This window comes from Theropithecus gelada, chromosome 20 (assembly GCF_003255815.1).
Source record: "Theropithecus gelada isolate Dixy chromosome 20, Tgel_1.0, whole genome shotgun sequence".
In the NCBI taxonomy this organism is placed as follows: Eukaryota; Metazoa; Chordata; class Mammalia; order Primates; family Cercopithecidae; genus Theropithecus; species Theropithecus gelada.
In genome coordinates, this window is record NC_037688.1 from 44,877,605 (window position 1) to 44,903,765 (window position 26,161).

Here is a 26,161-nt window from a genome sequence, read left to right on the forward strand (position 1 = left end):
GAGGAAGACCCTGAGGGAGGCCCCTCAAGGCACACAGCAGTCTTTGGGAATCACACTCAACACTGAACCTAAAAGAGGGGAAAATTCCCCAAACTCCAGAAAAACCTGATCCCCCCAGGAGTTGGTACGCCCCACCCGAAGGCCATATGGGATGCCTGCACCTTCCCTCTAATTTCCAAGAGGCTGCACTTCAGAATAGGGGAGCAGATGCTAAGAACAATTTTAAGGTCTTCAGAAGAATTAGAAAATGCAACCACTGTTATGAGAAACTGACCAATGAGAAGCTAGAATGCCAACTGAGAAAGTCCCAGCTGCCCTTTCATGAGCTTTGAGAACCTGTGAAAGGTACAGCTAAGCATGTGGGCTGCAGAGTCCAACCACCTGGCTCAGTCATCCTCAGCATGGTGCCTGGAATATGTGTTCATATTCAGGTATGGATACAGCACATTCCAGGCAGGTGCTCAATCAACAGTAGTTATGTCATTGCCAAGACACCCTTTCTCATCTCTTTGTGGGAGGCAGCAATGCCTCCAGTTGGGTTGTTGAAGAGAATGGCTCTGGGTGTGAAGTGGAATCCAAGCCTTCCCCATCCTGATGGCTTCTTCATCAAATTGAAAATCAAGTGACAGGACCCTCAAAGCTGGACCATGAAATAACCAGGTGAGGAGCAGGGCCCCCCAATATTCTTTTTTGTTTTTTTTTTGAGACAGGGTCTCGCTCTGTCACCCAGGCTGGAGTGCGATCGTGCAATCTCAGCTCACTGCAGCCTCCACCTCCCAGGTTCAAGCAATTCTTCCATCCCAGCCTCCCAAGTAGCTGGGACTACAAGTGCGCACCACCACGGCCAGCTAATGGTTTCACCATGTTAGCCAGGCTAGTCTCAGACTCCTGACCTCAAGTGATCTGCCCACCTCAGCCTCCCAAAGTGCTGGGATTACAGGCGTGAGCCACCATGCCCGGCTAATTTTTGTGTTTTTAGTAGAGACAGGGTTTCATCATGTTGGACAGACTGGTCTCAAACTCCTGACCTCAAGTGATTTGCCCACCTCAGCCTCCCAAAGTGCTGGGATTACAGGCATGAGCCACCGCACCCGGCCACAGCCAAACATAAGCTGAGGACAAGAGGAGGGGTATCAGGGCAAACATCTGGGGTTCCCCAGAACCTACTTGATCACAGCATGCATTGAAGTCCCACTCAAAGTCAACCCACCCACATACCTCCTAACGCTCAAAGATTAACCAAGACAATAGACATAAAGAATGAAAAAGTATTTTTAAGCCAAAGTCCACCCTTAGTCGGCCTCAGAGTTCAAGAGATGCCAAACTGTGTATCATTCATAGATGCACAGAGAAGAGTGCCTGCATGGTGGCAGCCAGCCCCTCACCATATCCTTACTGCAAAATGGTGTCGTTGAAACCTGCTCTCACCCAACAGAAATGTGGGCATGTGCTCGCCAAAAGACATGTATTAGATGAGCCATCTGGAATTGCCATGTTCATGGGTCGAAAGTAGTTGTATATCTGCACTCCCCCATAGTCAGGTCTAACATGATTTATAATAGTCCCGAACTAGACACTATTCAAATACCCGCAGTAATAGAATGAATAAAAAGTCAAGGGAGAGGCTTGCCATGGAGTAGCAGACAGCAGTGAAAAGGAGCCACCATGCCAGGCGCGGTGGCTCACGCCTGTAATCCCAGCACTTTGGGAGGCCGAGACGGGCGGATCATGAGGTCAGGAGATCAAGACCATCCTGGCTAACATGGTGAAACCCCGTCTCTACTAAAAATACAAAAAATTAGCCAGGCGTAGTGGCGGGCACCTGTAGTCCCAGCTACTCGGGAGGCTGAGGCAGGAGAATGGTGTGAACCCGGGAGGTGGAGCTTGTAGTGAGCAGAGATCATGCCACTGCACTCCAGCCTGGGCGACAGAGCTAGACTCCATCTCAAAAAAAGAAAAGAAAAGAAAGGACGGGCGCGGTGGCTCAAGCCTGTAATCCCAGCACTTTGGGAGGCCGAGACGGGTGGATCACAAGGTCAGGAGATCGAGACCATCCTGGCTAACATGGTGAAACCCCGTCTCTACTAAAAAATACAAAAAACTAGCTGGGCGAGGTGGCGGGCGCCTGTAGTCCCAGCTACTCGGGAGGCTGAGGCAGGAGAATGGCGTGAACCCGGGAGGCGGAGCTTGCAGTGAGCTGAGATCCGGCCACTGCACTCCATCCGGGGCGACAGAGTGAGACTCCATCTCAAAAAAAAAAAAAAAGAAAAGAAAAGAAAAGGAGCCATCTACAACCATGCCCAGTGGCACTGATGAATCTCACAGATATGATGGTGAGTGAAATAAGCCAGACACAGAAAGATGCACAAACAGGAAAAACCATGGTGACCACCAGAGTGGACACCTCCAGTGAGAAGAGACGGGGGGTGACTGAGAGTGCATAGGGGGCCTTCCCAGGGCTGGCCACTGACTGCCACTGAGTCTGGCACTGATTACATGGGTGGATTCATGCTGTGAAAATTTGGTGCACTGACAAGTATGATTGGTGCACGTTATCTGCATGCATGTTTTACTTCCATAAAACGCTTTTTCAAGAGATACGGAAGAAACTTAAATGCATAAAAATGCATAAGAAAGAAGCCAGCCTGGCCGGGTGCAGTGGCTCATGCCTGCAATCCTAATACTTTGGGAGGCCAAGGAGGGCAGATCACTTGAGGTCAGGAATTCAAGACCAGCCTAGCCAACATAGTGAAACCCCATCTCTACTAAAAATACAAAAATTAGCCAGGTGTGGTGGTGGGCACCTGTAATCCCAGCTACTCGGGAAGCTGAGGCAGGAGAATTGCTTGAACCTGGGAAGGCGCAGTGAGCCAAGATTGTACCACTGCACTCCAGCCTGGGCAGTAGAGTGAGACTCCATCTCAAAAAACAAACAAACAAACAAAACAAAAGAAAGAAAGAAGCCAGCCTGAAAAGGCTGCATGCTATATGATTCCCAGCTCTAGGACATTCTGGAAAAGGCAAATCTATGGAGACAGTAAAATGATCGGGGTTGGCAGGATGAAAGGGAACAGGGGAGGGATGAACAGGCAGAGCACAGAGGATGTTTAGAGCCGTGAAACTCCTCTGTGGATACTACGATGCTGGAGACGTGTCAGGATGCATGTGTCCAAACCCACAGCATGTTCAACACAGAGGGAAGCCTCGTGTAAACTATGCACTTCATTCAATAACAATGTGTCAATGCTGGCTCATCACCTGTCACACACGTACCACACCAAGGCAAGATGGTAACAATACGGGAGGCTGGGCGGGGGAACTCTACTGAAGGCTTCATTTTCTATAAATTGCAAACTGTTCTAGTAAACAGTCTATTAACACAAAGAAAAGAAAAGAAAATCCGAGAGCTAGTCCATGATCTCAAACAAAAGGAGCATTAACAAGTGAAAAAATTATCTGAAACATTTGCAACAAATAGGCACAGGGTAAAATGGACAAATGTCTCCCTCTCTCCACCCTCCTGAAATACATCATGGGGTGCCCTGTTTCACGGCTCCAGGGCAAAAACAAGGAACCCCAAGGGGCGTCCAAAGCAGCCACAGTGAACCTCCCTCCTTCAGTGTCCGTCCTCTTTCCTCCTTCCTCAGTCTCGTAGATTCACTATCTTTATGCAGCCAGACTGGCTTTATTTCTACCTTTCTTCCTGTGTGCACGGAATGCTTTACACCAAAGGAAAATTATACAGTGCAAACATTTATTCAGAAACATGGCTTGCAGTGCTACCTCCCTGGAGTACTTGGCCAGGAATGAAAGGCGGGTACACACTGCCGCTGGCGGAGGACAGGAGATGGAATCCTTTGCTCAATATAGTTCCAGCTTTTATGAGGCAGCTTTGGTGGGAATGTGTCAACTTCTCACCTGAAGCCCAGGCTGAAAAGAGCCCTGCCCTACAAAGCCAGGCAAGCGTCGGGGCGCAGAGAAGGGGCAAGAAAATGGGAGGTGCGTGGGGGGGTCTTGGTGCCCAAGTGACACCCTCAGGGACTTTCATCTCAGCTTCAAAGGGAAAGAATAAAATGAAAAGGGGGTGGAGATGGACAGCAGTACTCATTGGGTCAGAAGCAGGTGGGTCACTCTTGTCCTGGACCTTAAGGCCATGGACATGGGGATGTTGGTGCCTCAGCCACACCGTGCAGATGCTTGGAGCAGCCCTGGTTCCAAAATCACGCTCCCCCTTCAATCCTGGCACTGCCTCTCCCTGCTTTATTTTCTCCATTGGTGAACTTCATCATATCCCCAGAGATATACCCAAGTCCTAAACTGCTGGTACCTGTGATGTGACCTTATTTGGAAGAGGGTCTTTGCAGATGTGATCAAGTGAAGACAAGATCATACTGGAGGCGGGTGGGCCCTCATCCAACGACTGCTGTCTTTGTAAGAAGAGAGGACACAGACACATGGGGAAGAGGCCACATGGAGACGGAGCCAGGACTGGAGTGACGCAGTCACCATCCGAGGAACGCCAAGGACTGCTGGCCCCACAAGAAGCCGAGAAAAGGGCACAGATCACATTTTCCCCACAGGTTTCAGAGGGCATGCGGCACCTTGAAATGTGACTTCTGGCTTTCTGAACCGTGAAAGAATTGATTCGTGTTATTGGAAGCCCCCTGTTTCTGCAACCATGGGACATGAATCCATGCATGGGGGTTGTTGGCTGAGAACAAGGCTGGGGGCTGCTGTGGTCACTGCCCGGGACCATGGGCCTGGCACCAAGTGGGCCTCCAAAATTATGTGCTAAGTGGGTGGAGTCTCAGAGGAGGTCAGTTCAACATTTTACAGGGCAACACAGGGGTCCTCCTGGAGCTGGATTTGGGGGGTCTTGAAGCAGTGGTGAGAGGTTACCTGCTCCTCCTGGCACGTCCTTCCTCACTAAGCCCCACGCTGGGTTGGTGTTCTCACATCCCCTCCCCGCACCACAAAACCACAGCGCGGCACCTTCCCCCTCGGGCAGGTAGGCAGGCAGGGCCAGCTTTTCCTTCTTCACTTTTCCATGTTCCTCTCTCTGACCCTTGCTTGTCTGGTTGATGCATTTGTGCCTGAGAAGCTCCAGAGAGAGGAAGGGATGGAGGAGGCACCAGAGAGCAAGGAGAGAGGATGGCATTTCTGTGCGTGTGGAGCCAGATCACAGCTGCAGCCACTGCGTCTCACCAGAGCCACCACTCCGAAGCTGGCAGGGAACAACCTAAGAGGTGCCCGCGTTGTTAAAGGGGCCATAACAACCAGGAACCAGCCCACTGACACCTCCACTCTGGACTTCTCATCACCAGAACTGTGAGACAATAAATTGCTCTTGTTCTAAGCCTCCAGATGTATGGCGCTTTGCTGTGGCAGCCCCGAGACACACAGACACCCCAACCTCGGCTCGGAAGAAGGACCCCTGAGATGCACAGACACCCCAGTCTCGGCTCAGAAGAAGGACCCCACCTGAGGGGCCCAGCCCAGCTGAGCAGGTGCCTCGTTTTGTTACTGCAGCGACTCCTGGGAAGGACCCTCCTTGTGACTGAAGCAACACAGCTCCTCATTGCAACCCTCGATTGTTCCATAAAATGCAAAGCCAGGCCCGGCGCAGTGGCTCATGTCTGTAATCCCAACACTTTGGAAGGCCAAGGCAAGAGGATTGCTTGAGGCCAGAAGTTTGAGACCAGCCTGGGCAACATAGTGAGACCCCATCTCTTAAAAAAAAAAATTTAATTAGGCGGGCATGGTGGCACATACCTGCAGCACCAGCTAATCATGAGGTTATGGCAGGAGGATTGCTTGAGCCTAGAAGGTGGAGGTTGCAGTGAGCTGGGATCATGCCACTGCTCTCCAACCTGAGTAACAGAGTGAGACCCTGTCTCAGGAAAAAAAAAAAATTAATTAAAAAATAAAATGCAAAGCTGGTGATGTGTAGACATGGGCCAAGCTGTAAACAAGTGGGAGGCCCAGTGGCAGTGGTGAAGCCTGTGGATTCAGGTCTGGCTCAGCCTCCCCAGATGCAGGGTCTCACTGAGCTCAGGGAGCACAGGACCTTCCTCAGAGGGGTTTTGTGAAAGGTCAGCGAGCTCATGCTGATAAAAAGACAGAGTGCAGGGCCCGTCCATTGACAGTGATGCCAATAAACATCAATTCCTGTCATGATTTTTATTCCTGTTATTTTTGAGCCTCCAAAATATTCATACTTTGCCAGGCATGGTGGCTCACGCCTGTAATCCCGGTACTTTGGGAGACTGAGGCAGGAGGATCACTGGAGGCCAGGAGGTCAAGGCTACAGTCAGCTGTGATTTCCACTGCACTCCAGCCTGGGACACAGAGCAAAACCCTGTCTCAAAAAAATAAAAATTAAAAAATGTAAGGAAATATTCACATTCTTTGATTCAGCAATCCCACTTTGGGGAATCTACTCCTAAGAAAATAAAAGTAAATGCAGGGAGAAAATATGTTATACTGTGCTATTTATGGCTGTATGCTATTGGTAATATTGAAAAGTTAGAAGCAGCTCGAGGTTCAGTAATAGGAATGTGATTAATTCACCTAAGCATCCAATTGATGAACTATCAGGCATCCACCAAAAATAATTTAAAGATTGTGTAATACCTGGGGAAATGCTTATAATTTCAAGCAAAAGAAGCAAACTATAAAATTGTAACTATGCATACTGAGGCATCAAAAAACAGATACTCACGAGAAAGAAAGACATCACATTTAATAGGGTTGCCTATTGAAAAGATGGAAATGCGTTTCTTTAATGAGTATGTATACTTTAGGTAGTAGGTAGAAAAAAGTTTTAAGAGGGGCCAGGCGAGGTGGCTCATACCTATAATCCCAGCACTTTGGGAGGCCACGGTGGGCGGATCACCTGAGGTCAGGAGTTTGAGACCAGCCTGGACAATATGGGGAAACCCCATCTCTACCATATAAAAATCAGCCAGGCGTGGTGGCGTGTGCCTGTAATCCCAGCGACATGGGACGCTGAGGAAGGAGAATCGCTTGAACCTGGGAGGCGGGGGTCCCAATGAGCCGAGTTCGTGCCAGTGCACTCTAGCCTGGGCGACAGAGTGAAATCTCAAAAAAAAAAAAAAAACTGTATCAAGATAATTTGAATATACATACTTATCCATACAGAGTACATATATGCATACATATATGCACATTCATAAATATATACCAGATAGATAGATAGATAGATAGATAGATAGATAGATAGATAGATAGATAATGTGAGTCTGTGTGTGTCAATCAGGATTTTATTCCCTCAAGGAAAAGTTACAAATCTTAATTTGTTTGAGAAAAAAAAAACATCCCTGAAGGTGGGCTCCAAAAGATCTGTGGAAACAGGTGACCAGTCTGAACACATGAATTCATGAAAATGAGTTTATGAATACGTGATGTAGAGAGGAATGATTTTACACATAGCATGTTCCTGGCAAAGTGTCAGCCATACATTTCAAAATTATTTTTTAATTAATTTCAGCAATAAAAAAGAAAAGAAAAAGTCATGGAGTAATTAAATTCCCTGCCTCTAAGCGTTTTCACTTAAATAGATCCATTTGCTTATTAACGGACTCCACAGAAATTCATAGGCTAAAATCATGAGTCCTGAGCTGGTAACCTTGGCCTGACACCACAAACCCCATGGCTCCCAGTGCTGCTCTGGGTTCAGATTTAACTCCCACTGTGGTCCTTGGCAGGTGACTCGGGCCTGGATTTCCACTTCTTTGCAGAGAGAATTAAAAATCACTGTGGATTCTGCTGACAGGGCTGGGACTGGCCACATAGTGCCCACCTGCTGTCCACTTTGGGCAGAGAGGGCAAGGTCGGGGCTCCACACACAGTGCCCACCTGCCACTCACCCACTAAAGACCACAAGCTAGAGAGTGTTCCTTCCCGAGCCTCACTTTCCTCTGCAGAAAAGTGGGAGTAACAAAGCACCCCTTATCAAAATGAACGAGACAAAACTGGGGTTGGTGCGTGAGTTGGGAAGGCTAGGAAAAAGTTTAAAAATGTTTTAAAAGATGAAACAGGGGGCCAAGTATGGTGGCCCATGCCTGTAATCCCAGCACCTTGGGAGGCTGAGGCCTCAGGGGCTCGAGAGTAGCCTGGGCAACATGGCAAAACCCCGTCTCTACAAAAAAAAACAAAAATTAGCCAGGCATGGTGGCATGTGCCTGTAGTCCCAACTACTCAGGAGGCTGAGGTTGGAGAATCCCTTGAGCCCAGGAGGCCGAGGCTGCAGTGAGCTATGATTGCACCACTGTACTCCAGCCTGGGTGACAAAGTGAGACTCTGTCTCAAAAAAGAAAAAAGAAAAAACTGATAAAACTGGGACTCACAGGTCAAAGGTTCACCCCACACTGGACTTCATGCAATGGTTTTTACTTCCTCTTCCCAATTTTTTTTTTTTTTTTTGGTCTTTTTTTTTTTCCTTTAAGAGGTGGGTTCTTGCTCCATCACCCAGGCTGGAGTGCAGTGGTGCGGTCTTCAACTCCTAGTCTCAAGCGATCCTCCCACCTCAGCTTCCCAAAGTGCTAGGATTACACATGTGAACCACCATGTCCAGCCTCTAATTATTTTTTTAATATCAGGTTGGTGCAAAAGTAAACCGTGATTACTTTTTACTTTTGTACTGACCTAATAAATGACTCACCAAATGGTTGAGTTTAAGCTTGTGTTTTTCTCTTTGCCAAAGACTGGTTTTGAGTCAACGATCATGGCTGGTTTTATTGGCCACTTACTATATACCAAGTGTTTATCCTATCATCAGCCACCTACCCCTTTCAGGAGTCCTGTGAGTTCCTGATGTTATTTCCCTATTCAACAGATAGGGAGACCGAGGCTCAGTAAGCAGTAGAACTAGGATTTCAACTCAGGTGGTCAGACCCAAAGCCCCCGAGCTTAACCCCTACTCCATGCTACATGGATCTTTCATGAAGGGTCAGGAACAGGGACCTGGGCAAACTCATTCTCTAAACATGAACCCTAATTCCTATTGGGAATCAGTAGGGATCGGCACTGCCACCTTCCTGCCCACTCCCACCTGCCATCAACTCCAGGGTTCTGAGGTTAAGACCCAGACTCGGGAGCCAGGCAGGATTCGAATCCCAGCTACTCGCCGGGCACAGGAGTTCCTGCCTGTAATCCCAGCACTTTGGGAGGTCGAGGCAGGTGGATCACTTGAGGTCAGGAGTTCGAGACCAACCTGGCCAACATGGGCAAAACCCCCTCTCTACTAAAAATAGAAAAATTAGCCAAGCGTGGTGGCACGCCCCTACAGTCCCAGCAACTTGAGAGGCTGAGGCAGGAGAATTGCTTGAATCCAGGAGGCAGAGGTTGCAGTCAGCTGAGATTGCACCACTGCACACTGCACTCCAGCATGAGCAACAGAGCACGTCCTTGTCTCAAAAAAAAAAAAAAAAAAATTCCCAATTACCATTCACAAGCTATGTGATCTCAGGTGGGTTACTGGGCCTCTCTGTTCCTCCATTTCCCCAGCTCCCAGATAACAATAGTGCCTGCCTCACAGGCTGTTGTGACTATTATCTGAAATAACGTACGTAGAGTGTGTGCAGATCCAGATGGAGATTCAGGGAAGCTACTGAATTCATTCAATGTTTCACACTCCAGGTCTGCGCACCAGCCACCAGGGACACCAGAAAATCCGAGAACAGGATCATCATGGTTGACTTAGACCAGGGGCAGCAAACGTTTTCATAAAGGACCAGATGGTAGAAATCTGTGGGCCTCCAAAATAAGTGGAGGTTGGTCGTGGTAGCTAAGCTCTGTGGTCCCAGCACTTTGAGAGACCAAGGCATGAGGATCACTTGAGCCTAGGAATTCCAGGCTGCCATGAGCCGTGATCACGCCACTGCACTCCAGCCTGGGCGACAGAGCGAGACCTCATCTCAATCAATTAATCAATCAATAACAATAATACTTGGGAAGAGGAAGTAAAAGTTTCCATCAAAACTACTCAACTCTGGACCCCAGAGTAAACTTGAAAACCGAGTTCTCAGCCATGATGGCCTGGGGGGTCAGACACACTCCTTATACCCCTCCCTCACTAGCCATGATCTCGCTTTCTCCCCTAAGGGCTAAACAGAAAGAGTCCTTACAAAACAGAAAGCAGTCCTTAAAAAAGCCATCCACCTACCACTTGAGGCTGCTCCTCCTTTATGCCTGATAAGAGACCACCGACCACGGAGTGGTTCTGGCCAGCGTGTGGAGGATGCGCAGTGAGGGTTTTCCTGTCCTCCGCTTCACCTTTGACGACAGAGTGCTGAAAACTCCACCCTCAGATTACGCCAAGGCCGCCATTTTTTCTACATGGGGCCCATGAAGGAGCATGAAGCTCAATTGTGCATATGTGTGTTTCTCCTTTCATAAATACTCATGACTCCTCCTATAGCGTATTGAATATGTATATTTGGCCTCCCTGCTCTACATAAATTCCTGTTCCCTTCTCCCCTCCCTTGAAGTGTCTGTTTCTGCTTCCCAGCCTGTCAGAATGGTCACCCTGCAGGCTGTAACCCTTCATGAGAAATAAAGCTCTCCTTCCCAAATTAAGCAAACAAACAAACAAAAACTACTCAACCCTGTTGCTGTAATGCAAAAGCAGACACAGCCCCTCAATGAATAAGGGTGGCTGCATTCCAGTAATACTTCACTTATGAATGGGGGCTGCAGGGTCAGACAGGTCATGGTCTGTATTAGTTCGTTCTCACATTACTATAAGGAACTACCTGAGACTGGGTAATTTATGAAGAAAAGAGGTTGAATTGACTCACAGTTCCATAGGCTGTGCAGGGAGCATAACTGGGGAGGCCTCAGGAAACTTAGAGTCATGGCAGAAGGCGAAAGGGAAGCAGGCACATCTTCACATGGCAGCAGGAGAGAGAGAGGCAAGAGGGAGGTGCTACACACTTTCAAACAACAAGATCTCATGAGAACTCGCTGTCATGAGAACAGCAAGGGGGAAGTCCGCCCCCATGATCCAATCACCTTCCACCAGGCCTCTCCTCCAACACTGAGGATTACAATTTGACATGGGATTTGGGTGGGGACCAAACCATACCGTAGGCCAGCAGTGGGGCTGGGTGCCCTGAGGGACAGTTTTGGCAGAAAGGAAAAGGAGGGATGGATACTGGGTAAAGTAGTAACAGAATATGCCACAACCACCGAGCTAAATCTGTGTGCCAGGAGCTGCACAGCACAGCAGACAACCAGAACCAGGCATTGCCCAGTGGAGGAAGAGCCCTGCCAGGGGTTCACGGTGCTCACAGGAAAGGAGAGGCTGTCACAGGAAGACACCCTTTCTCCATGCTGCTCCCAGGATTCTCCACACACCCAGTTCCAGGTCTGCCTTCTGGGATGGAAACTGGGCATCTAACAACACAGGCAACCATGGCACGAAGCCTGCCCACTGGGCAGTTGGGTACAGACGGGGCACTGAAAGATATGGCTCCTTCCACAGCTTAGGCCTCCCACGAGGGGCTTTTTCCATCACTTTACACCTGGGGCAGACTTGTGTCAAACTCACCAAGCGCCTTCCAGCCTCAGAGTCTTCGCACATGCTATCCCTCCTACTGGCCCACACTGTTCCCCCGACTTACAACATCCTTTCCTCTGCTCTTCACCAGCCATCTCCTTCCATCCTCAGGTTCAGCATAAGCATGACTTTCCAGGGACAACTTCCCAGGGCGCAGACACCAATCCCACCCTCTACTAGCTTAGGGCTCCCTTTCACAAACTCCCGCGCACCTGCACCTTCCCCTTATAATTCTAACCACACTGTGGTTCTACAGCATTTGTCCCTCCCCCCTCCTGGGCTCAAGCCTGTGTAAGCTGGGACCACGCTGGTCTTATTCTCTGGGGTTTCCCCAGTTCCTAGCACGAAGTCTGACGCAGATATTTGTTGAATAAATGTGCAAGCAGAATTCTCTGATTCCAAAGATGATGTTGAAGCTCAGCAGCATCACATCAAAACGAAAAGTAATGTTTTCACCTTGTTTTCTCTTATAGCTTCCCATTTTCTTGCTTTCCAAATTTAGAGAGCTAGGTAAAGTGAGTTCACATAAAGGACTAACCTCTTTATTTAAAAAAAAAAAAAAGTTTTTCAGTGACTGGTACATTTAATTAGCATCAAAAAAATATAGTTACATTATACATTTTATAAAACTACTAATCCACATGTGTGCAAATTTGCCTCTAAGGACAACTTACTATTTTTACGATATGCTTTCAATATTTCCCCATTGTTCCAAAGTAATATTTTTTGTTATTAAAATATATAATAAAGTTCTCGAGAAATAAAAAAAAAAACCAGGGTCACTCTAGGCAAATAAAAGTGAAAGACTAAGAACGTACATGACCACTTTTTTTTTTTTCTTTGTCTTTGACAAGGAAAGGGTCTGAAATTAATTTTACCTTCTTTGAAAAAATACCTTGAAATGGTCCTAGGCAGGCTTTATGTTGAACTTGAACTTGTCACGCTGCTTCAGCTTTCTTTCCACAAAATCAAGAGGCTCAGCTGATCCTATTCTGGGACGACGCAGTGGTGTGCAGGCCAGTGTCCAACAAGCGGCTCTTAAGTCAGGGAACCCTGATTTGCAGCATTTGCCAATTGCTGTGGTATGAATGCCACCAGCCCGGCTGATTTCACACAGACATGACATGATGTACACACTCCAGAGAGGTATCCTGCGCCAGCTCCCAGACTGCCGGCACAACACATCAAAGCGATGCCATGTGAGGGGGTCTATGATCTCCTGCCCGGTTCATTATGCTTAGTAATTGTTCCATAAATGTTAGATTCTATCATTGGATGCTGACCCATTCTTTTCTTCCTTTTTTTTTTTTTTTTTTTTTTTTTTTTTGAGACAGGGTCTTGCTCTCTTGCCCAGGCTGGAGTGCAATGGCATGATCACATCCCACTGCAGCCTAGACCTCCCAGACTCATGCGATCCTCCCACTTCAGCCTCCCAAATAGCTAGAACTACAGGCGTGCATCACCATCCCCAACTTATTTTTGTATTTTTTTTCTGGAGATGGGTCTTGCTGTGTTGCTCAGGCTGGTCTCAAACTCCTGGGCTCAAGGGATCCTCCTGCCTCAGCCTCCCAATGTACTGGGATTACAGGTGTGTGAGCCACTGTGCCTGGCTGGTGACCCATTCTTTAGTAACTGTTCCTGTGGGGAGGAATCTGACGCCCTGGTGCGTTCTCATGCACTATGCCAACCAGCCTGCCAGGGCATTCCCTGAGCACTGGGCACAAGGAAAGCTGGACGACCAGCTCTGGGGCTTGGCAAAAGGGGGTCCTCAGTGGAAGGCTGAGTCCTGCTGCTTGCCCTGAGCCAGGGAAGCCCAGAATGTCTCAGAAGGAGATGCAAAGGGCATTGGGCATCCTGGAACCCATAAAGCTTCTAGGGTCTGACACTGCAAACCACATCATCAGGAGGGCAGGACTTGGCGTCAGGTGAACTGGGATAGAAGGGCTTTTTATTCTGTCCCCACCTTGCCACGTACTGTGTGACCTTGGGTGAGTTAGCAGCTCTTCCCCTCTGAGCCTCAGTTACCTCGTTTGTAAAAGAGAGAGGCCCACTGCAGAACTGTGAAGGTTGTGAGAGAAAACGTAGGGGAAGCACGTGGCTGAGATTCAAAGAGCCCCAAACCACCCAGAGGCAGTGCAGGATTCAGATGGCGCTGTCCATCCCTGGAGTCAGCACCAGCCCCACTAAGCCACACAGACATAGGCCTCCCCAGGAACTACGGATGAGGCACACAGAAGGAGTCGTAAACACCGTGGTGTGGAAAATGGTTCGTGCTGTGGCTTCAGAGCACCCGAAACACAGCTGGAACTGAGACAGACCTCAGAGTAAGTCACACACTGTATTTCAAAGGCTTCATATGAAAAAAAGAATGTAAATATCTCATTAATATTCTACTGTTGCTTACATGTGGACAGGGTAATATTTTGGATATGATGAGTTAAATAAATATATTATTAAAATTAATTTCAGCCAGGCGCAGTGGTTCACACCTGTAATCCCAGCACTTTGGGAGGCCGAGGCGGGCAGATCACTTGAGGCCAGGAATTTGAGACCAGCCTGAGCAACATAGAGAAACCCCATCTCTACTAAAAATACAAAAATTAGCCAGGCATGGTGGCAGGTGCCTGTAATCCCAGCTACTGAGGAGGCTGAGACAGGAGAATCACTTGAACCCAGGAGGCAGAGGTTGCAGTGAGCCGAGATCTTGTGCCACTGCCTTCCAGCCTGAGCAACAGAGTGAGGCTCCATCTCTAAATAAATAAATAAACAAACGTAATTTCACTTTCACTCTTTAGAATGTGGCTGCTGAAAAATTTAAAATCACACATATGGATCATATTATGTCTCTATAGGATGGTGCTGGGGTAGACAGACCATGGATTCAAACCACTTGCATCATGTACTGTGTGACCCTAGGCAACTGCCCCCGCACGCCCAGCTTCCTGATCTATACCTGACAGCTGTTCCGCAGGCTCCACCACCTGGAAAAGAGTGCTTCCAAATGGGCCCTTCCCCCAGGTGTGTCTGATGGACTCCTCTCCTCTGGGAAAAGCTCTTTCCTTCCCTCTCATCTTGGCAAGCCCTGGGGACTCACAAAGCCTTTGTTTGCTGAAGAACTGACTGGCAGGGAGACACTAAGCAAGAAAAACAAACAGGGCCCCCTCCACATGGTTATTTAAGAGAAACAGTGAAAACAAACAAGAGAAGAAAGAAGTAGTCAAGAGAAATACAAGTCGTTAATAAGGCGCCCTTAGAAATCACTCCAAGCTCTAAGTGGGAGGGAGAGGAGCAAAAGAGAAATCAGGTGGAAGAAAGGGGCTATAAAGATGGGGAAGGAAATCGAGCAGGGAGAAACCAGGCGAATCTGGAGGAAGGCACACCCAGCTCAGGTAGGAGGAGGAAAATGGTCTCCACGTTTGGAAGTAATTACTTAAACATTTTGCACCTTTCAAAACAACAGACAGCAACTTCCAATTCCAAATATCTTTGTGCTCCCCTGTTGCAGAGCCTATTGGCCTCTAAACCCAGCAGGCTGAGAGCAGCTTTCAGCATTAGCTCTGCCAAAGCTGAAGGAAAATATCTCAGCCTGGGCTTGAAGAGAGGGGCATTCCACTGGGGTCCCTCCATGTGCCACCCCAGGCTGAGACCATGGAGAGAGAATGCAAGGATGGTTTGTCTGCTGCCACTGGGATGGAACCAGCTGGAACCCACTCACATCCTACACCAGCAAGTAGATGCATTGTGATGGATGAGGGTCAAGAACCTGCCCCCAGCCTGTGTCCTGGAGTGGGAGGGGCTTCAGTGGAGCCCCAGAGTCTTCTGGGGTGGGGGGGTGGAATAAAGCCAGCTGAGCCTCACAGCAAAAGCTGCTATCTAAAGAAGCCTTTGTCAGGGGCAGTCTATGCAGACTTTGACAAGCAGAAATAGAGTCCTACATCCTATGATGTCAGGAGGGAATCCCCTGCACCATACACCACCTGGAAATGCCATCTCAAAAGACACTGACCTATAAGGTCAGGTGAAATCCTTCATGTGGCCTGCTTTTTCAAGAGACTGATTAAGACCCTGCCCATGCCAAGCTAATAAAACGTAGGTTCCTCTCTGCCTTGGCTCTGCTCCCTCTTGTAGGCCCCATGCTGATTACCAGCTTCCAAGGGAGGGGGCAATACCAGCTGGGCCCAGGGAGTTTCCCAGAGTGCACTGCCCTGAATGTACCCCATCACCTCATCCTGGCAGGTGCCTGCTCTCCCTCCTCCTGATCCTGCAGAAAAGGCTTCCCTGACTCTCCTGCTTCCTCTGGGCTAAATCTTCCCCTTGCTCCACTGGCTCCAGCACAGTTGTGGGTGCCCTCTGCCTTCTGCAGCATAATTAGTTATGGATTTGTTCATTTCTACAGCTGGCTGTCAGCTCCAGGGAAGACCATGGGTGCCTTGATCTAAACCATCTTGGCATTTGCTTACTGAAGGTGCTGAATACAAACTGGGCGAGTGAACGAATGAATGAGTAAAAGAAAATTGACGAGGGGACAGTTCAGAGTCATTTTGAGCTCTTCCTGTTTAACAAGGAGCACAGGGATGAAGAGCACAGACTCCCATGCAGTGGTCTGGCGTTGAACCCGCTCCCCACCACTGTGTGACCTTGGGCAAGGTACTTAACATCTCTGTGCATAATTATAGTACCCATTTCTTGAGGTAGGAGTAACCTAGTTGCTCTCTTTGAAGCACTTAAAGCAGTGCCAGACACACGGTAGGTCCAGGGAAATGGAGGAGCGTCAGCTCTGATTATTCCGTTTGCACAAAGAACACAAAACCAAGTGCTGTTTAAAAAATTCTGATGTCGGCCGGGCGCAGGGGCTCATGCCTGTAATCCCAGCACTCCGGGAGGCTGAGGCGGGCGGATCACGAGGTCAGGAGATCCAGAGCATCCTGGCTAACACGGTGAAACCCCGTCTCTACTAAAAATACAAAAACTTAGCTGGGCATGGTAGCGGGCGCCTGTAGTCCCAGCTACTTGGAGGCTGAGGCAGGAGAATGGCGTGAACCCAGGAGGCAGAGCTTGCAGTGAGCCGAGATCACACCACTGCACTCCAGCCTGGGTGACAAAGCGAGACTCTGTCTCAAAAAAAAAAAAAAAAAAAAAAAAAAAAAATCTGATGTCAATCCCAATAGCCCATTTTGAGCTCACTGCCTTAACACAGAAGGCAAAGAGTTAAACCCTTCAGCCTCAGGAAAAAGGGATTAGCAGTGGTGTGTCTGTTTAGTTACTCAGCTCCCTGCCTCTCCAGAGAAAAATATCTTGAAAGATTAGATTATGTAGCTCGGACTTCGGGGCCACAGTGGAGAGGGGGGGGTGCTGCTGTCACCTCCCAGCTAAGCCGAGTGCTGGAGGCTAATTTCCCGTAGGTGGTCTGGCCAGATTTCCTGGAGGCCACGGGCCGGAGCAAACAGCCTTTCCTGTCCCCCCAGGGATTACAGCGTGAAAGCACTTTTTAAACCTTAAATTAAAAAACTGAAAGGCCGTGTCCATTCTGCCAACTCTGCGTATTTAATTTTTAAAACAGCAGCACATCAAGTGTGCTTGAAAGTGACGGACCCCTGCCCTGGACGACTGAAAAGCATTCGCCTTCATGAAAAACAATTCAAGTGGAGTGACATGCGCCTGACGAAATGGGCGTCTTTCTTCCTCTGGAACCTTCTTCACTTCTCCAGGTGTTAGCGCCGCGGTGGGCGTTTACAAGGGACGTTTGGAAATCGTTCATACTGTGATATTACAACCTTTCAAGGTTGCCATGGCTTAGCACCCCTAGAATAGGAAAGTGTCCTTGTTCCAGGCATAAAATCAACCACGGGCATGAAGCAAAGACACGGCACTATCTGTTGAAGACTGTGGTTGTCTTGTGTGACCATGGGCATGTTCTTCAGACTCATGGCAACAGCCAGAGAAACCCACGTGGAGCAAAGATCAAACATGGAGCAGAGAAGCTACAACCCATGATGGCTGAAATTGAAAGCTCATAGATGAAGCACCACAAAACCCCAATTCCAGCCTTCACTCTCCACTTCTGACTGTGTGACCCTGGGCCAGTTTCTTGACTTCTCTGAGTCTCCAGTTCCTTATCTGTTTGATGATAGAAATATCCTTACCCGTTTTACAGGTTTGCAGTGAAGATTCAGTGAGACCTTGGACCTGAAGATGTTTTATAAACTGTTACACAACATTCAGATGGGAGCTGTTATTGTTCTTACCCAGAAAATGGATTTGTTTGTTCTCTTTTCATTCATGCCCGGGAATGACCCAGATATACTACTTCTCACTCACTCACTGTGAGTGTAGAGAGTAAAGCTTCATAGGAAAGAAGGTCAGTCTCAGAAATCTATGGAGTAGCCACCCACCGCTCTTCCTTTCTCTGCCATCGTGGTGTGTGCTTGACTCCACCTCTTGCCATGTCTTCTCATGAGACTTTCAGAATTAAGCAATTCCTGGCCAAGAAACAAAAACAAAATCGTCCCATTCCTCAATGGATTCAGATGAAAACTGGTAACAAAGTCAGGTACGACTCCAAAAGGAGACACTGGAGAAGAACCAAGCTAGGTCTATCAGGAATTGCACGTGAGACAGCACACATACTTCTGCTGTCTGAAGGTCACAATCATGTTACCATATCAAGCTGAAAATGTCACCACTGTCTGGAGAGTCAGACATGTTTTACTGGGAATTTCTTTTTCTCTGAATCTGTTATGAACACGTTGTTTGCCTAGGTTTAGTAATAAATACACAAGACCTTTCATTTCCAAAAAAAATGAAATCTATGCAGTGATTCCCCTGCTTGAGACTCATTTAAAGTCTATTGTGCATTGGCCAGGTGTAATACAGTGTTCCTTTAGAGTCCTGTCCTGGCCGGGCACAATGGCGCACGTCTGTAATCCCAGCACTTTGGAAGGCTGGGACGGGCAAAACAGTTGAGGTCAGGAGTTCAAGACCAGCCTGGAAAACATGGCGAAACCCCGTCTCTACTAAAAATACAAAAATTAGCTGGGTGTGATGGCGCCTGTAATCCCAGCTACTCAGGAAACTGAGGCACAAGAATTGCTTGAATCCGGGAGGCGGAGGTTGCAGTGCGCCAAGACCATGCCACTGCACTCCAGCTTGGGCAACAGAGTAAGACTCTATCTCAAAAATAAATAAATATATATATATTTTTTTTTTAAATAAAATAAAATAAAAATCCTATCCCGAACCAGTCTGAGATGCTGTCAAGTCCCCTCTTGAACAAGCCTATGCTCCATCCACTGCCCTATCAGAGCTCATGCCCTGAGCCCCTACACACCTTACCTATCTCCCCAGGGCGAGGTAAACCGGACAGCTACGGACAGCCCTATGCTCTGGAGCCCATGAAATTTTTCAAATTGGTCCACAGGAGCCAACAAAAACTAGTTAAGTCCACTCCACTGACCACACATAAGCTGCTGGCTACAGCTGCTCACTGTTACCCATCCCTGGGTGCAGTCCCCTGCATGGTCCTGCCTGGCAGCCAGCTCCCATTTGCAGCTGTAAGTAATAGTGTCCTGTCCTATCAGGGTATTGTGTCCTGCCATCAAAAAATTTTAAATCTTAGCAAACACTCAGCTTCTCAAAGCGAGACGTAAACCAAGACTTCTGCTGTTGTGCTTTTCAATAATGGCAAATCAATTAGAAGTCAACTTGATGTCCATCAAAATTCAATGTTACCTCTGGACATTAAAGAGTACAGGGCAGACAGACGTAGGGAGAAATCCTAGATATTTTGTGAAATGGGAAGGAAAAACTAAGTTCCAGCATCATATGCCTGGAGCCTGTGAGCCGTGGAATGAGGGGACCATTTTTGTTCATTATTCAATCCTCAGCTCCCAGCTTTACACCTGACACACAACAGGTGCTAGGAAATACCAGTGAACCCATTAATAGGTATGGGATTTTTCCACTGATGCGGCAGCCTATGAGAAAAGGCTTACTCTCCATACACGTGCAGAAGTGCCCAGGAAGGAGCCACCTAAACCATTCAGGTTTCAATTATCTGGGGAGGACAGGGGGTATCACCTTTTTCTCTGAACTTCAGAATTATTTGAATGTTTAACCTTGAAGATATATTACTGCATGGCTTGTATAATCTATAAAACAATCTATAAAGAAATAAAGACTCCACCCTCACCAAAAAAAAAGGAGAAAGAAACACATTTGTGATTAATACCCTCTGTTGAATCACAAGAATTCAGGAGTCATTAAAAAGAGTCATTAAGGACCCATAATTTAAAAGTAAAATTTAAAATTCCAAGAAGAAATTTGTGCCACACCCTTCCCTTCTCCAACCTTCCAGGAGTGAGGAACTGATAAGACAACTAAAATAATTACTATGTATTAATCAATAATGAATAATGAATCAATGAATAAGGGGCTGAAGCTAGAAATCAGAGCACTCCCAGCTTTGCCTTTGTATTGTTATCAACCAAGATCACTTTGGTTAATAATAAAAGGCTCAAAATACACAGATGCAGCGAGTCCTGGCACAGAGCCTTACAGGAATGAGAATGCAGTGGCCCACTTCTCTCTCATTCCTTCAAAGCCTGTGAACAAGAAGAATGGAGAGGTAAGAAGGAAAGTAATTTCCCTCCCCTCTACCTAAGCAAGGGGTATCCCCAACGTACAGAGAGGAAACTCTGGCGAGCAACATTGCTCTTTATTACAGCATGATAGTCTGGGTGCAGTGGTTCATGCCTGTAATCCCAGTACTTTAGGAGGCCAAGGCAGAAGGATCACTTGAGCCCAGGAGTTCGAGACCAGCCTGGGCAACATGGCGAAATGCCATCTCTACCAAAAAATGCAAAAATTAGCCCGGCGTAGTGGCGCACACCCGTGGGACCAGCTGTTCAGACGGCTGAGGTGGGAGGATCACTGGAAGGCAAGGCCGCAGCAAGCCGTGACTGGGCCACTGTACTCCAGCCTAGGTGATGGAGCGAGACCCTGCCTCAAAATAACTAAATAAATAAGAACATTTTATTCTCAGTATTTTTCTTTTCATACACACACATACACAATACATGTGCCCACATACACACACAAATACATGTGCCCACATACATACACACACATACACCAAAGAACTTCTAAAGCAGATTAATTCCAAAACCAAGGTTAGGAAGGAAATCCCCTAGGACACTACTCATGTTTGATGTTGGTTTTCTGTTTGTTTCTCTTAGAGCTCTTACAATCTCTTTCCTGAACAATGGGTGAAACTATTCTGGGGGATCCGGCAAGGAGATCTTCCACTGGCTTTTAGTCAAAAGCTGAGCCAACAGACATTCCAGCAGCAACAGACCCAACCACCAACAGACCCATTGTTGGACAAGTACCTACAGATTTGCAAACCGGCACAGCCACGCCCCAAACCCACGCTGTGCACTCCTGGGACCACGCTGCGGGTGAGCAGAGCTGCAAGTCTGCAAGTCCCCAGATCATCCCTTAACTGCCCAGTTCTCCCTGGAGACTCGCAGCTTCTGGGTGTGGGGACTGTTTCTGTTCTTGTGGGGACCTATTCCATTGTCTTGCCTCGGCACAAACACTCCGTGAGCTGGAAAACCCCCAGCTGCATCTCAGATTGAACCTTAGAAGCATCTTCTCCTTCTCCCATCCCAACTCTCCCACTCATGACCCCTTCCCCACACGAACCTTCTCATCCCTCTCCAAGTGCATCCCCATGTTGGGGCTTTTGTATCTTTGGTGAATTCTGCCATCTGGCCCAAGCCTTTGGAGGCATCCAGGAGGCTTTGGAGGGGAGGATATTTGATAAATGATAGTTGCTCTAAATGAGCCAGAACAAGACACAGACGGAGACTTCCCATGGAAAGCTGAGATGTCACTGAGAAATGTTTATTCCCAGAAAACAGTGGTGACACAGTATCCAGCCACCTGTCAGTCAATGATGCAGGGTTGGTGGCTCTGAAATGTTGGGTCTCCCCAGCCCAGACACACACGGCTGTCTTCCAGCAACTGCTTCTCCGAAACTAATCATGCGGGTCCATTAGAAGCTGCCATGCTCTTGAAGGAGCCCCCACCACGTTCTGCCAGCCTCAGCTCCAGAGGTGTTGGTGGCCTGAGGACACTGGTCATGGAGGAAAACGAGGCAGGAGTGGAGATGCCACGGAGTCTGGCAGTTTTGAGACCCTTCCTGCAATCTGGTTGCTCAGCCTCAGCTTCCATTCTAGGAACCACTCACTGCCTCGCCTCAATCTTGTTTCTGTCACTTACACCCAAAGTGTTCTGTTGATTCCAGGGTTTTTATTGTGGTAAAATATATATAATGTAAAATTTAGGCTGGACATGGTGGTTCACATCTGTAATATCAGCACTTTGGGAGGCCAAGGTAGGTGGACTGCTTGGGCCCAGGAGTTCAAGACTAGCCTGGCTCATGCCTATAATCCCAGCAGTTTGAGAGGCCAAGGAGGGCAGAGGCAAGCAGATCACTTGAGGTCAGGAGTTTGAGACCAGCCTGGCCAACAAGGTGAAACCCGTCTCTACAAAAAGAAAAAAAAAAAAAATTACAAAAGATTAGCTGGGTGTGGTGATGCATGCTTGTAATCCCAGCTACTTAAGAGGCTGAGACAGGAGAATTGCTTGAATCTGGGAGGACGAGGTTGCAGTGAGCTGAGATCACGCTATTGCACTCCAGCCTGAGCTACAAGAGCAAAACTCTGTCTCAAAAAAAAAAAACCAACCTGGGCAACACAGGGAAACCCCACCTCTACCAAAAAAAAAAAAAAAAATAGCAGGGATGTAGTGGCGCACACTTGTTGTCCCAGCTACTTGGGAGGCTGAGGCAGGAGGATCACCTAAGCCCAGGGAGGTTGAGGCTGCAGTGAGCCATGATCACACCACTACACTCCAGCCTGCCAGACACAGTAAGACCCTGTCTCAAAAAAAATCTATCATTTTAACTATTTTCAAAATGTAGAAGTGCGTGGCATTTAGCCCATTTACAAAGCCACGCCACCATTGCCACCCTCTAGTTGTAGAACATTTTTATCACCCCAAAAGGACGTCCACTCCCTGAGCAGCCACTTCCTGGCCCCACTCTCCCAGCCCCTGAAACCACTCACCTGCTTCCCCTCTCTGTGGCTTTGCCTGTTCTGGACATTTCATTCCAACAGAGTCATATGGCATGTGGTCTTTTGTTCAAATCCAGTTTTAGGGCAGTCCTAGAGCAGCACTCGCCACTCAGTCGGAGGTGGTTTCCCCCTCTGACAAGGTCCCCTTGGGAGTCCTGGCTGCCCAGTCCCTCAGCCTCACCAAGGGCACTTTGCTAAGGCAGGTGGGTGGAGTGGATGGCCAGGTTCCTATGAAGTCATATCAGAGTCTGAGTCCACCCTCTTCCCTTCCATTCACTGAATACATGTAAGCATCTATTTGACACCCATTACATGCCAGGTGCTGTATGCGATTACATGAGATGAATAAGGTGCGGTCACCACCTTCCAAGATCTCAGTAGCCCGGGAGGTCGGGGGGCAGAGGGTTTGGGTCTGTTTTCCCATTTCTTTGAGCTTCTGTCCTAATCTGTGCAAGGGGCCAATCCCCTGGCCTTGCAAAACTGTTTTGGCATTTCCATGGGGTAATGTGCAGGTCCAGGACTAGGGTGAAGCAAGAGAGGTGCCCACTGCTGCAAAATTTAAGGAGGTGCTCACTCTCAAAGTCATGCAATGCAGGGTTGGCACCTGAGAACATGCGTCACCTCCAGTTTTACACTTAGGTGCCTCACTGTCCTGGCCCTGGCTGGGCCCTAACAAGGTGTGCACACACAGCAGTGCCCTGCACAGCAGGCTGCCAATGACAGCTTCCTCCAGGCCTGGCATCTCACCACAGACTGTCCTCCTTCTCTTTGAACATAATCATCTCAGCAAGCCTATAAGACATCTCGGTATCTTAACTTCCTTCCTACAGATGAGCCTCAGAGAGGTTTAGGAGCTTCCCTAAAGCCACAGAGCATGTGAGGGGCCAGCCTGGAGCATGAGCCCAACTCCACCTGACCCCCAAGCAGGAGCTTGTCCTCCTAAGAATGAAAGCACTCGTCCTATGTGGTGCCCCAAAGTGGGGGATCTTTCTGAGGGCTTCACCTGCATAACGCATCCCCACCTCCTGCTCCCCACCCTCCGATGAGACAACTGCTAATTTCACCCCCCTTTTACACCTGCAGCCCGGTGGGTAGAGGGTCAGTCAGCTGGCTCAGGTACAAGTTCACAAGGGGAGGAGCTGGGTGGGGACCTGACGATGAGGCTGCACGGTCCCCCAACATCTTCTGCATTTGGCCCACATACAATGCCACCTGCTCTGAGTAGATATTCGGGGCTTGCCGCCATTGAGTTAGCCTTGGTCCATAAGAGGTCATCATGACCCACTCAGAATTTCACTGCCTGAGACGCCCTCTCCCAGGACCCTGCCCAAGGCAGTGACTGTGGGCGTTATAGCCTGTGTCTACTGAAGGGGGTGTGTCCACCAGGGAACTCACCTGCAGTGGCGTGTGTCCTGAATGAACATGCACACACCACTGCCCACACACATGCACACACATGAACATGTGTGTATTGGAAAGCAACCCAAAATCCCTAGGAGACCTAGAGAGGCGTGGAGAACACATTTCTGATGTTTGCAGACACCCAGTGGCCAGAGAACACTGTTATACAGCTCTAGCCTGAAGCCCTTGCTCCTCTCAGCTAGTGTCAGCCACAGCTCTCCAGAGAAACAGAACTAACAGGAGGTTTAATATGTGCGTGCACGTGTGTGTGGAGAGCGAGAGAGAGATGTTTAGGAATTACCGTGGAGGCAGGCAAGTCTGAAATTCACAGGGCAGGCCGGCAGGCTGGAAACCCAGGCAGGAGCTAATGCTGCGGTCTTGAAGCAGAATTCCTCCATCCCAGAAAAACCTCGGAGTTTGCTCATAAGGCCTTCCTCTGATTGGATGAGGCCCACCCACACTGTCAAGGGTAATCTGCTTCCCTTGAGGACAGCTGATGGGAGAGGCTGACCATGTCCACCAGCACCTTCTCAGCAGCACCCAGATGGCTGTCTGACTGGACCATTGGGCACGGAAGCCTGGCCACAGGACATGTGAACCTCACTCACCATCAGCCCATCACAGTCTGAGCCAGGTATCAGAACCCACTCGAGTGTCAGAACCCAGGACCCAGTGATACCAGAGGATCGGAACCTGCTCGAGTTGACACACCAAGGAGTCACACCTGCTTCTCACTCCGAAGTGCTTCCCGGAGACATGCTTTCACATGCTTTCTTTGATATGAAATGTTACTTGGGAGACTCTCCAGCACACTGCAAAATGTAAACTGTGATTGTATGCATATGTGCCTGTGTATCAGAGGATCCAGATGCGACGTGCTGTTTAAAATCTTTTTGTGGGGTTGCCTCAGAAGGGCTGTTTTGCTAAACAAGGGATTCTACAAAGTGACCACGCAACAAAAAGAAACTTCAAGTTTTAAATTTCAGCTAATTCTCTCATCTACAACAAACCCTTCTTTAATAAAAATGACTGCAATGAAAAAACTTCCTAAATAACAGAAAAACTGCCTGACTCAAATCAATGAGCAATATCACTCCAGTCACATCCAATGGAGTGAAATGGCACAAGATTGCTGCTATGCGATTCGACCTGTCGAATTCAAATATGCATGACCTTGTCCTTATGAAATGAATGGTGGGAGCGCAGAAGCCAGCAAAGGAGAGTTACATTCAACTCAAAACCAGGAAGTCAACTTCTCCTAAGAAAGGCCCCTTAAAATGTTCAGGAGAGTTTGTATAATCGCAAATACATGGGGGAAAAAATCGTAAATATACTTTTCATTATGGTTGAAGAAATGGAAGAGAAGTCTACTTTGTAAATGTGGGGGCAAAGCCCTCTGACTTATGAAATGGGGGGTAGGGGAAGGGAAGGAAACATTTGGGATTAAATATTGTCATCTGAGTGGCGCAGCTGATGAAAGCCAGGAAATTCTAAATGTGTGCACCGACAATCTGCCACTCCAATTTTACACTCTGGACCCCCGAACAAAAGCTACACTGTGAGGTGCCTGGGGACGGCGCTGGCGTGACTGTGGAGGGAATGGGGCACAGGTTTCCTTTCAATTTAATGACTTTTCAGTGGTGAGTGTGAAAACCAAAATGTTGTTCTGCGAGGCAAGGCGGACGCTCGGCCCTGCCCCCTCCCCCAAGCACTCCACTGAGATGATTTCGTGACTGGGGGGAGTCATCCTGCCCTGTGTCACCTCGAAGCATTTAAATCCAAGGGTGCTGCCACCAGTAGGATCCCTCCTGCCCCCGACATGGACACAGCGGGGCAGCCACACCATCCCTGGGTCCTGAGCCCAGACAACCCTGGCACTGTCCCCACCACAGTGAATCAACCCTGGCCACGGCTGACGCTGGCTCTCTACAGAAAGCCAAATGCCAGCGTGCAGGGAATCAGCCCAGGAGGGGACTGTGTGTGTTCAGAGTCAAAGAGCCCCTTAGAATGGCAGGCACTGTTCGCTGACGCGCATTCTGGG

The 26,161-nt window shown here is 48.4% G+C and overlaps 1 long non-coding RNA gene across 1 annotated transcript; it reads right to left on the reverse strand.

The window, feature by feature from the left end:
- Positions 1-21,473: 21,473 nt before the first annotated feature.
- Positions 21,474-22,947, reverse strand: LOC112614445. The gene is made up of 3 exons (XR_003117080.1): positions 22,711-22,947; positions 21,988-21,989; positions 21,474-21,716 (listed from the first exon to the last, which is right to left on the reverse strand). It is a non-coding gene; the product is annotated as an uncharacterized LOC112614445 (long non-coding RNA).
- Between the last annotated feature and the right edge of the window lie 3,214 nt (positions 22,948-26,161).